The sequence below is a fragment of the Bufo gargarizans genome, chromosome 1 (assembly GCF_014858855.1).
Source record: "Bufo gargarizans isolate SCDJY-AF-19 chromosome 1, ASM1485885v1, whole genome shotgun sequence".
NCBI lineage: Eukaryota > Metazoa > Chordata > Amphibia > Anura > Bufonidae > Bufo > Bufo gargarizans.
The window spans coordinates 577,002,933-577,015,565 of record NC_058080.1 but is presented as its reverse complement, the minus strand read 5'-3'; the positions used below and the strand labels follow the sequence as shown (position 1 = coordinate 577,015,565).

The following is a 12,633-nucleotide window of genomic DNA, read 5'->3' as shown; positions in this document are numbered from 1 at the left end:
CTTTACTCCACAGATGCCGCAATGCAAGAGTCGTCAAAGACCACATTATTGCTAGGTCCAAGGAGCACTTTCAAAGTTGCCAACATTTTAGGATTAAATGATAAAGCCAAATGAAAAACAGTAGACAAAGCAAGCTAAATCTGTGACTGAGATTAAAGCTATTATACAATCAAATCACATTTTCCTACAGTGGAAGTGGAAGAAAAAATAAATCTGAGAACATACCTTAAAAATATAAAATATGTCCATGTGGAGAACCAGTTCCCACAGTTCATTTAAAGGGGTTTTCCAACTTTTTGTTGTAGTATCTTAGGAAAAATCCATATTGGCCTGCTCCCCCTGTCCTGTTCCAGCACCTAGGCTCCCAGGTTCTTTTCACAGGTCTTCTGGTTTCCCTTGGTAAACCTCCATCCGGATAGGGCCACAGCTGCAGTCACTGACTGTTCTCAGAGGTAACTTGTCCACACATGCCACTTGGGGACATGTTACCGCAGAGGCTAGTCATTGACTTCAGTGGTACACATAACCCTGCCTTTCCAGAAGAAGACAGGACAGGGACCAGACCAGGGAAAACAGCTAGGGAGCAAGAATGAGGTGTGTCATTTATGGACTTTTTCTCCCAGACGGCAACGTCACTTCCGGCTCACTGGCATGTGCTCTTTCTAACGGGACTTTTTCGCTGGTCCCGTGATGTTTGGCTCAAGCACAGTCAGGGCCTCTTGACGCTACATACTCCTTTTGGCTAAAGTTTGAATAGAATGCCTGTTCCAGATTCTATTCATTGCACATATCACTGTAAGGGCTCATTAAGACGGCCATATGCTGTCCGCAAACATGGATTGCATTCCGTTTTTTTTGCTGATCCATAGACTTAAACAGGGCCATGTTATGATTTCTTACTGACAAGTATAGGACATGTTAAATTTTTTGCTGAGCCGTGCAATGGAAGAAAAGTGCCCCATAGAAGTGAATGGGACAGTATCTAATCCACAAAAAAACGTATCCGCATTTTTGCAGACAGCATACGGCCGTCTGAATGAGCCCTAAGTGTAATTCAGTTTTGATATTTTCCTTATGATCATGTACTATAAACATTTCTTTTATATATACTGTACACTGAGTGGTATTCTGAGTATTTAAGTAATGCCGTATGCTCTTGCACTTTGCTTGATAAAGACTCGCTTAAGTCGAAAATGTTTGATGACAGTTGTTAAACAAATCACCTTTTGCTTTAACTGGAAGAGTTCTGCATTTACCTCCTTGATATATTCTGGGATTCTAAGCTAGGATCTGACACTGCATGCACCAGATATTTCGGACATTGACTTTATCTACCTGTGTGGGCTCATTGTGCTGCTTAGGGCTCTTTCACACCTGCGTTATTGTCTTCCGGCATAGAGTTCCGTCGTCGGGGCTCTATGCCGGAAGAATCCTGATCAGGATTATCCTAATGCATTCTGAATGGAGTGAAATCCGTTCAGGATGCATCAGGATGTCTTCAGTTCCGGAACGGAACGTTTTTTTGGCCAGAGAAAATACCGCAGCATGCTGCGCTTTTTGCTCCGGCCCAAAAAACTGAAGACTTGCCGCAAGGCCGGATCCGGAATGAATGCCCATTGAAAGGCATTGATCCGGATCCGGCCTTAAGCTAAACGTCATTTCGGCGCATTGCCGGATACGACGTTTAGCTTTTTTTAGAGTGGTTACCATGGCTGCCGGGACGCTAAAGTCCCGGCAGCCATGGTAAAGTGTAGCGGGGAGCGGGGGAGCAGCATACTTACCATCCGTGCGGCTCCCGGGGTGCTCCAGAGTGACGTCAGGGCACCCCAGGCGCATGGATGACGTGATCGCATGGCACGTCATCCATGCGCATGGGGCGCTCTGACGTCACTCTGGAGAGCCCCGGGAGCCGCACGGATGGTAAGTATACCGCTCCCCCGCTCCCCGCTCCTACTATGGCAACCAGGACTTTAATAGCGTCCTGGCTGCCATAGTAACACTGAAAGCATTTTGAAGACGGATCAGTCTTCAAATGCTTTCAGTACACTTGCGTTTTTCCGGATCCGGCGTGTAATTCCGGCAAGTGGAGTACACGCCGGATCCGGACAATGCAAGTGTGAAAGAGGCCTTACTTGTGATTTTTTTGGGCAGCAGTAGTAGGGGAGCATGTAAGGAACAGGTACAACAGTCAATCACTATGTATGGGAGGAGTAATCAGGACTCACTGTCGGACAAGACAGACTGTGGCAATGTGGGGCTCTGGTAATGTAGCAGACTGCATACAAGTGCTGCTGCTCATTAGCCACATTCCCAATCTCTCCTCTCTGTACGGTCTCCTCATGGACTCCATTCCTACAAAGATTCAGTTGAAGATCTTATCAGCTGTATTCAGGATCATAATTCCAGACAAGCAGAGCAGAGAGGAGGCTGAGGCAGCTCTTTAGCTCAGTGCTCTGAAGTAACCTGTCCTACTGTCTGATACAATAATCATGATTTTTCCATTAAAAACGAAAGGCAGATGCCCGTTTACACAGGTAGAAGAGCTGCCAACAAACGATAAAAGACGCAATGAATGAAAAAGAGAAAATTATCGCTGATTGTTCCTTTGCTGCAGAAATTTTTAGAGAACAAGGACTGTAAACATTCATTTGATCTAACGGTCATTTGAGCTATTATCGTCCAATGTAAAAGGCCTGTAAGAAGGTACAAGGAATCATCGTAGATGATGGGTATGTGTCACCGAGGTTCCTGGCCACGGTGGAGTAAGAGACAGTTTTTTGTGTGTCAGCAGCAGTTGCTGTGTGACACCTTGCTATCTAGTATGGCTGTAAATAGCTGATGCAGAACGGCTCTTTACTGGAAGTAGTCAAAGTGCTGGGTGGGTGACTACTCCCCACGGTCCAGGCCGGGTTTTGACAGGCCTATAAAAAACAGCCAGCAGTGTCAGGTGGTGGATTACTCCTCTCTGACACTGGAGCTGTGTGAAACTCTGCTGAGATCTGAGACTTGTGTGTGTGCTGACAGCTGAAGACAGTGTGTCGGGCGAGCAGGCGCCTAAAGCCTGCATGTAGACTTTCTGAGGCTGAGCATTCAGCCAGGTGTGGATTAAACACCCAGGATCAAAGGTGAATGTTTTTTCTGAATGAACTGTTTTGGGTGTGAACTAACACCAATACTGAAAATGGACTGCCATACTGTGAACCTGCAACTAGTGTTAATAAACACTGCAGTTTTTGAGTTACAAACGTGTCTTTGCCTCTATACTGCACCCGCTTGTCCTGTCTACCAGAGCGAATCCCCACAATTGGTGGAGGATGCGTGCAAAGTAGTGAGGCTGGCGTGAACGCCAATATTTTTAGTTTCTGCATTTTTCAGGCACAGTTGTATGACATACATTAAACCCGCTGTATTACAACCTGTGCTCCACAACAACATGGAGGCTGTTGTGAAAACGCCCTCATGGAGGCTAATCTGCAGCAGCGGAAGACAAACCTGCATCAACGGGAGGCTAATAAGCAGCGCCAAGAAACCAACTAATTGCTGCTATAACATGTGATGGCTTTGCAGACATCAGGAGCAACCCCGACCGTCCACGATGCCAGGAAGGCAGTACGTGCAGTGATTCCTAAGATGACACCTGCAGACATCAAAACCTACCTTGCGATGTAAGAGAAAGTGGCCACAAGGAAGAAGCTACCTCGAGACCAGTGGGCCGAGGTCATCGCTCTGTTCGCGGTGTATTTTGACTTGCCGGACAATCAAGCGGCCGACTACCAAAAAGTAAAGGGTGAGATTTTGGCCAGACTGGGGGTGAATTAGGGTTGGGCGATATACCGGTGTTCATGATATACCGCGGTATTAAAAAACTGTGATATGGCGATATCGCTGTTTCCTAATTACCGCAGTATTTTGTGACATCATCAAAGCGGTCATGTGCGCTGACCGCTTCTAAATCTGCGTCCGCCCGTCCCTGCACCTTGCATAGTGCTGAGAATCGCTCCTGGATCCTTCTTGATCCGCCTCCCTTATTCAAGTCTCCAGACTCCACCCACCATCTGACATCAACGTCCGTCACCCACCCGTGCCGGTTCTATGTGGCGAACTCTGTGTGAGTACTGGGTGTCTCTGGAGAGACTTTTCCTATAGCTGCCTCGCTCATGTGCTCTGATGTCAAAATTAGAAACTTACTATTTCCTGCAGTGGGCCATCCCCGGCTCTCCCCCCTCCTTGCTCTCCTATTCAAATCTCCGCCCACCGACATCTGATGTCAGAATCAGAGCACACAAGCGAAGCAGCTGCGGGGAAAGTATATCGTAAAGTATTATTGTATGTATGGCGGCCTGTGGCCATAAGACTTTATTATAACATCTCCTTGTGGCCCCCGCCCCCTACAGTGTAACGTCTCCTTGTGGCTGCCCCCTACAGTGGAATGTCTCCTTGTGGCCCCCATAGTGTAACGTCTCCTTGTGGCCCCCATACAGTGTAACGTCTCCTTGTGGCCCCTGTGCTGTCATGAACCGTACGCGTTTCAGGGATCAAGCCTTTGCCGCTGAGGAAGGGGCTTGATCCCCGAAACGCGTACGGTTCATGACAGAACAGGACTCCACTATAGAATATTGAGGTGCCAACAGCATCGGGCATCCTACCCCTCGGACCCCCTGTGAAACGACATCCGATATAAAGATCAACATACGGTCCGGACTCTAGGACCCAGCGCATCACCAGCCTTTCACAGAGCAGTGTGTAATACGTGAGATACAGCTAGGTCACGTGGGACGCCATGTTTGAGACCTGCTAACTGCTCGGGACGCCGGGTGAGTTTAAGCAGCTGCTGCTGGTTGAGCCCACAGGAACAGAAGAGGGGTAAAGTACTCTGCCCTATGGGGCTCATTTGAAAATATTATACCAGTGATTCCTATTGCATGCAGATGCCTAAACGGGTGATCTAGTGCAGACAATCATAAGTGACTCAAGCGCCACCAGGCGATTATATTTAGCATGGACATTTACGATTGACGCCGACCTGGCGATGATACATGGTCACAGGGCTGACTGAATATTACCACCTGGACATATGTACACATTTATGTTTTATATTATATGTATGTAGATTTTATGAGTTTTATGCCAATACATTAGTTTTATGTGAATAAATTAGGATTATTGATATCCTGCCTTAAATGTAGTCAGATATTTGTGTGCCCTCCAATTACTTCATTTATTTGCATAATTCGGTTATCTTTTTGCGATCCTGGGGCAAAGCTGAACATCCACGTGGTCCTGGCTTAAAGCTAGGATGCCCAGGAGGGTAGATATACATTGGGCCCAGAACCATCTTCCTGCGACATTCTGGTCTGGGGCTATGAGCCCTAAGGGGTTTTATGGGTAATTTGCTGCCAGCATCAGAGATGGAGGGGTGGACCCTACCCATAGGTGGGGAGGGAAGCGGCCGGCAACAGGTCATAAGCCCATGCAAGCCAGCGGGCGGTGTCTTTTCTGAAGGGGGTCACATCGTGCCAATGTGTTTGGAGAGACCGGGAACCAGCCGACCTCACTGCCCCCACGTGACTGCAGCCAAGGACTATTCCACCATTATAACCCAAAGGAACGTTCATCTTACCCGGTAACTGACTCTTGCTCTGCTTAACCCTGTTGTACCGATATCATCTGTATCTGTAACCTCAGACCACTGTGTATATTCTCTGTGTATATTGTGTTACATCTAGTGTGCCCTTAAGGCGATTAAATATATAAAATTTCCTCTTGTGCTATCTTGTATCTCGATCACGAATCCCCACGTCCGTGTTTTGGCCTAGTTATAAGCTATCGCGGGTTGGTTTCTCATCCTATATAATCCCGTTAGCGGACCGGGCTTATATCAAACGAGAAGCTGGTGGCAGATACCCGGGCTGAGACAGCGCTGTTTTCACTGCAGCAGTAAAAAGGTTCTCTCAGCTTGTTGCCTCTCTGTGCCCGCCTGGACAGGAGGTGTCTGTGTAAACTGTACCAAGTTGACCTTACCTGCTCCTCTGGAAGGCGTAACGTCACGCTTTGGTAACCCGTGACCATACCGCACCTCGTGAGCTCGACGTAGGCGATGTCAAGTGGGCACGAGGTCTGGTATTCGTCACACGGAAAATAGCCACAAAGGGGTTAAATGTACTAAAACATTACAATCAATTGCTATGGTGCCAAGCATATGCTATATAACGTTGTTAGAAGAGCCAAGTGATAGTGATAAAGTTTTTACCTGGTGTAAGTTGCAAGTCATATAGTACAGGCCATATACAGGTGAAACTCTAAAAATTAGAATATTGTGCAAAGTTCATTTATTTCTGTAATGCAACTTAAAAGGTGAAACTAACATATGAGAAACTCATTACATGCAGAGTGAGATATCTCAAGCCTTTTTTGTTATCATTTGGATGATTATGGCTTATAGCTTATGAAACCCCAAAGTCACAATTTTGAGGTCCCCTTTGCTCAGGGGGTACGGATTAATTAGCTGACTAGAGTGTGACACTTTGAGCCTAGAATATTGAACCTTTTCACAAAATTCTAATTTTAAGCTGCATTAATGCAATTCCTTTTCATTTTCATTACTGAAATAAATGGATTTTTGCACGATATTCAAATTTTTCGAGTTTCACCTGTAGTATACAGGTCATCGATATTAAAATCCTGGAAACCTCTATAAGGATTTCCTCTACTGCAGGGATCAGCAATCTCCAGCACTACAGCTGCTGTGAAAGTTCCAAGAACAGCCTAGACAGCTTGCATGCTGGGAGATGTAGTTTCACAATAGCTGGAGTGCCGGAGGTAGCTGACTCCTGCTCTAGTGATTTAGAAGCTGTCTCAGAGAAGGTCGGCACTTTCATTAATCAAATATCACACTCTTCTGGCTGACCCGTGATACAACCCTTGAGCACTGGAGCTTCTAGATTGGGTTTTTGAGAAGCGATCCATAATACAGAACAGCTAAATTAGAAAACAGATCATTGCATAAAACTAGGCTAGTTACAGATCATGCAAGTTAACTTATCTCCGCTATAAGTATTGGCCAACAGTTAGCCAATTCCAATATTAACCTGTTTAATTAAACATTCAGGACAAACAACGTCAAAACGTGAAGCAAATTATGGTAAGACTGCTTAGATAACATTGAAGATATACTTGTTTGGCTGTAAGGAATGCAGCAAACATCCTCGTGTTTAAAGGCCTATTGCCAAATGTTTAAGGACCCATGATTTTCAGATTACTCCTTAAAGGGGTATTCCAGTTCTTAGAAGTTATCCCCTATCCAAAGGATAAGGGAAAACTATTAGATTGGTGGGGTCCTATCGCTGGGAACCGGTCTATTAATGCCCCGTGCATGTGGCCGGTCTATTAATTTCTAAGGGAGTTACAGAGATAGAGTGTAACCTCTAACAACCTGAATTCCCCTTTAAGAACAAATGTACACTTTTTGGCTGTGATCTTTATAACAAACATATTTTTCTTTTAAAGTCTATTAAATGACATCTCATATTCAGTAAAGCGTGGCTGAACACTGGTAATGTGAGCGTATAGTACATCGACTAGATCTAGTAACAGGGAGGAAATTACCACATTTCATCGATACTGTACATTATGTCAAATGACATCGCTACCACAATATAGTGTATTTTTGGTGTGGGAAACTGTGCTTTTCATAATTCTGGGGATACACAACTAGTTGTAGCTCAACTTTGTTTTATGATTTAGAGAGAACTGGAAATCGCCCGTCAAAAGTCACTGTGCAGCCGCTGCTTTACATGCAAAGTATTGATTTCAATAGAATTTTTATGTGCCGTTAGTTTCAGTTATGTTACAGGATTGTAGAATTTCAGGATTTTTTTTCATTATGGCATATTATAATAACTCAAGGAGAACTGTACATCTGAAGTAAAAAAAACAAAACAAAAAAAAAAACAAAAAAAAAAAACAACCTTATTCAGTCAACTGCACCACTGTCCTGATGAAGGTGTGACTGACAGCTCTGGTCTAGCATCACACTGTGATGTCTTGTACTGATATATACACACAGAGAGTCAGCTCCAGGGTTACTGGCACCCTTCACGGAAATTTGCTTAAATAAACAAGACATCCAACGATGATATTTCAAGCATAAGAGCAATAATAAACAGCACCCAAATGCATTTTGGATCATGCCTACAACCAGAACATTTACATCCATGTTTGTGCTTAACCCTTCCCATGTTTGAAAGTTATTGGCAGTGAGCGTCATGACCTGTCTGTCACCTGTGCGGTATGTGATCCTCTGTGTCCACTGATCGGCTACAACAGTCATTTGGCGCCCGTCAACCAGATGTTGATGCCTGAGCATCGCGGAGCTGCAGAGACAGAGGGGTGCAATGGAGCTGGAACCCAGTGGTTCCCACCACCACCATTAAGTAAGCATGAACCCCACCACAGGTCGGCCTCTCTATGAGGTCTTTTTAAGTCTTGGATAACGCCTTTATGTATGCACATAGCGTATACATTAAACTGATGCCTCAGACAGAGGTCATACAGTGTCATACGCCTCCATCATAGGGTTCCATTGAGGAAAAAAAAAAAAAGTATCTGTCCTGCAATAAACAAGGGCTGTCTACTCCTTTAACCCCTGCTGGTCGGGACTTTAAAGATGGCTGCCAGGTGCCTGCTGTTTTAGATCCAATAGTTTTTTATTGGTTTTATAAAACACATGTTAAGCAAAGGTAGCGGACACAGCCGCCGGGATGACAATAAACACACCAGCTACACAGTCATATGTGAAAAATAATGGAAAAAGGTGTACATTGTTTTTACATTGTAGATTAATTCCAGGACATCCGCTTGGATGTAACCAACCTGGTATCCTGACCTGTTGGCATTTGTGGCCACTGAGGTGTGACCTGATTTACACTCTATTAGTGGTTGAACACCTAATTGTACAATATGGAAAGCTTGAGATTTTCTGGATTAATTAGATTATATGGTATCCCTGGTGTATACAGCAAAACCTTAATGTAATGTCTAAGGATAAGAAAAGAGCGAAGAAGAAAAAAAAATGAAAAATCGACAACAATAAAATAGATCAGTGAACACTCGGTTTTTGCATTATATCAATAAGATTCATAAGTGTGAGACAATCAGACTGAAGACCAAACAGAGCGGTGGACGTTGTCATATGTTGTGGTTGCGAGTTAAATGTGCCAATAGACCACAAATGCCAAAACAGTCTTGAGATATTTTAAGGACAAGATAGAAGGCGTTAACGCCCTCTCATATTGCCAAGTGGTATTGATAGTAGAGATCATTTCTTCCATTGAAGGAGCCAATGTTTCTTTCCAGTGCCCTGGTAATTACTAATTTGCCCATCACTAGAATCTTACAAGCCAGTGTTCTACTGCTTGGAGGCAGTTTTTCTAGATCTAAGTATAGTAACGCTATATGTGCTCGGTTAGGGATTTTGAGTCCCACAATGGAAGACAAGATACGAAACACTTCTTCCCAATATTTCTGAAGGCGGGACACGCCCATAAAATGTGTAATAAGGAGCCTTTTTGGCCACAGTTTCTGAAGTCTGTCAGGTGTCATATACCAACGTGAAAAGGTTTTCATGGCGGCTTCGTAACGCACACTGCATCTGCATGCTAATTGAACTACTTTGAGAGCAGATTCCTATTGTTATGTTTCAAAGACACATCCCAGATCCGCTTCCCATCGTGCATATGGTTGTGTTTTGCAAAAGGAAGATTGGGAGTCGATTAACCCATAAGTATATCTCATGATTTTAGATTTATACTTGTGAATAGACAGTACTTGTGTGCTACCAATGTTAATTCCTTTTTGATGTGTGTTAAGGAAGTATCGTATTATGAATCCTATTATGAATCCCTATATAACTTAAAATCGCGCTCTATATTTTTTGCGCGGCCGCGGAACGGAACATTGAAATGCAGACCTATTTATACGGTCGTGTGGATGCAACCTAAATTGAAGAGTTATGTGGGCGGTTCCATCAGTCCCTGATTAATACTGCCCACACCATTTCTAAGCTCAGAATGAACAGGAATTTATAGTGAATAAATTACAAGTTTACTCTTTTCCCTCAAAACTATACATCAGTTTATCCTGCTCTATAGCATGTTGCCTGCAGATTAGACTGCATTTTCATGGTGGCAGGCCTCTAAAGAGTAACTATCATTGATAAAAAAATAAAAAAAATGAATAATAGAGTTGAATACAGGAAACTTTATAATAAAGATGTGTATAAATATGCTTCCTTCTCCTCTTATCAGACTCCTCTTTTGCATCGAGCTCCTCTTCACTAAAGGCCCTTTTATATAGGGCAACTCAGCAGGTAATTAGCTCAATAATTGCCTGCTTGTCAGAGATGCATTTACATACAGCAATAATCTACTACTGCAATTGCTTGTCCTTACAGATTCATTGTTTCTGGGCAGCAAATTGCTCCTTAAACATAAATGCTCCGATCATCAGCCTGTGTGAAGAGGCCTTAAGGCCTCGTTCATATCTTTGTTAGGAGATCCGGCAGGCTGTTCCGGCATAGAGAAGACTGTCGGATTCCTCTACTCTACTGCCAGATCCTTATTCACTGCAATGAGGTCCAGTGGTGATTCGGCCGATTTCCAGCATAAATGCCGGGTTTTGGGCGGACAAAAAAACTTTGCAAGCATTTGCTCCAGATCAGGCAGTCAGATCTCCGAAACAGAGATGTAAATGCAGCTTGACACTCCACTGCTCAAATCCATCCATTTGATGACATGGCCATATATTTCAGAGAGAAGATTAGAAGGAAGGAATATCCAGAAGGAAATTATCTTCCAGTCCCCATCCAATTTCAATCCTCCTCCCTCCCACACTTCCACATGATCTTTCTCCTCTTTTGACCCTATAACAGATGAAGAAGTCTCCAGGCTTCTCTCTTCTTCTCGACCCAACACCTGCAGCAGTTATCCTATTCAGTATTCCCTCACACCTTCTTCAGTCCCTCTCCCCAGCTATCACTCACCTTACTACAATATTTAACCTCCCTGTCTCTCTTCTGGCATATTTCCATCCTCTTTCAAAAATTCTCATATAACCCCAGTACTGAACAAAACCATCTCTTGACCTGAACTGTGCTGCTAACTACCGACCTGTTTTTAACCTTCCCTTTATCTCTAAACTCCTGGAACATCTCATCTACTTAGCTTAATAAGCTTTCTCTCTGCAAACTCTTTTCTTGACCCCTTACAATCTGTGTTTCGCCCCCTCTCCACCCTACAGAAACGGCCCTTACTAAAGTGTATAATGATCTCTTGACAGCAAAAAGGAATGGCAACTATTCTGTACTGATTCTTCTAGATCTCTCTGCAGTGTTTGATACGGTAGACCACAAACTTCTCCTTACCATGCTCCACTCAATTGGCATCAAGGACACTGCTCTCTCCTGGTTCTCTTCCTATCTCTCTGGCTGCTTATTTAGTGTATCATTCTCTGGCTTTACTTCATCTCCTTTTCCGGTTGATGTTGGGGTTCCTCAGGGTTCTGTCCTAGGTCCTCTACTTTTCTCTCTCTACACAGCCCCCATCGGAAAGACTATCAATAGATTTGGTTATCAGTACCATCTCTATGCTGACGACACCCAACTATACACTTCATCCCCTGACATCATCCCTACTACTTTACTACAACACACCAGTAATTGTCTGTCAGCTGTCTCTAACATCATGTCCTCTCTGTATCTAAAACGGAATCTCTCAAAAACGGAACTTCTTGTCTTTTCCCCATCTACTTACCTACCTAAACCTGATATTTCAATTTTGGTCTGCAGCACTCTCATAACTCCTGGGCAGCACACCCGCTGTCTTGGGGTCATGTTTGAGTCGGATATTTCCTTTGTTCCCCATATCCAATTACTTACTCACTCTTGTCGTCTGTAGCTCAAAAATATCTACAGAATCTGCCCTTTTCTTACGGTGGAAATGGCAAAAGCTCTTGTTATTACCTTGATTTATTCTCGTCTTGACTACTGTAATTCATTACTAATTGGTCTTTCATTAAACTCTCCCCCCCTTCAGTCTGTCCTAACTGCTGCAGCCAGGCTTATCTACCTATCCACCCGCTATACTGATGCTACTAGCCTGTACCAGTGACTTCACTGGTTGCCCATCCACCAGAGAATACAGTTCAAACATCTCACCCTCACCCACTAAGCTCTCCACAGTGCTGCAACTCCGTACATCTCCTCCCTCATTTCTGTCTACCACCCTACTCATGGTCTCCTTTCTGTCAGTGACCTAAGATTAAAATCCTCCATAATTCGTACTTCTCACTCCCGTCTTCAAGATTTTGCTCGAGCTACACCTACTCTCTGGAATGCTATGCTCTGCTCTGGAATATCAGGTTAATTCCCACCTTCCCTACCTTCAAACATGCCTTAAAAACACATCTTTTCAGGCAGACTTATCATACTTCCCAAACTGACTGTTCCCCGAGTAATCCCTCCCACCCCCCAACTTCTCAGACCTAAACTTAATCTTGTAACAGTCCACACTCCCAAAGTAAATCGGCCTACACCACTGATTTCAGTACAAAAATAGCTCAATTATGACATATCACAAT

General features: G+C 44.0%; 2 protein-coding genes across 2 annotated transcripts in view; one reads left to right on the top strand and one right to left on the bottom strand.

Moving 5' to 3' along the window:
• IFT81 (intraflagellar transport 81) overlaps positions 1 to 12,633 on the bottom strand; it is a 156,367-nt gene that overhangs the window by 130,188 nt on the left and 13,546 nt on the right.
• The window catches only part of P2RX7 (purinergic receptor P2X 7), a 173,979-nt gene continuing 166,158 nt past the window's right edge, over positions 4,813 to 12,633 (top strand). The window contains exon 1 of the mRNA XM_044275759.1: positions 4,813 to 4,863. The gene's annotated coding sequence lies outside the window, so the exon portion shown is untranslated. The remainder of the gene's footprint in view (positions 4,864 to 12,633) is intronic.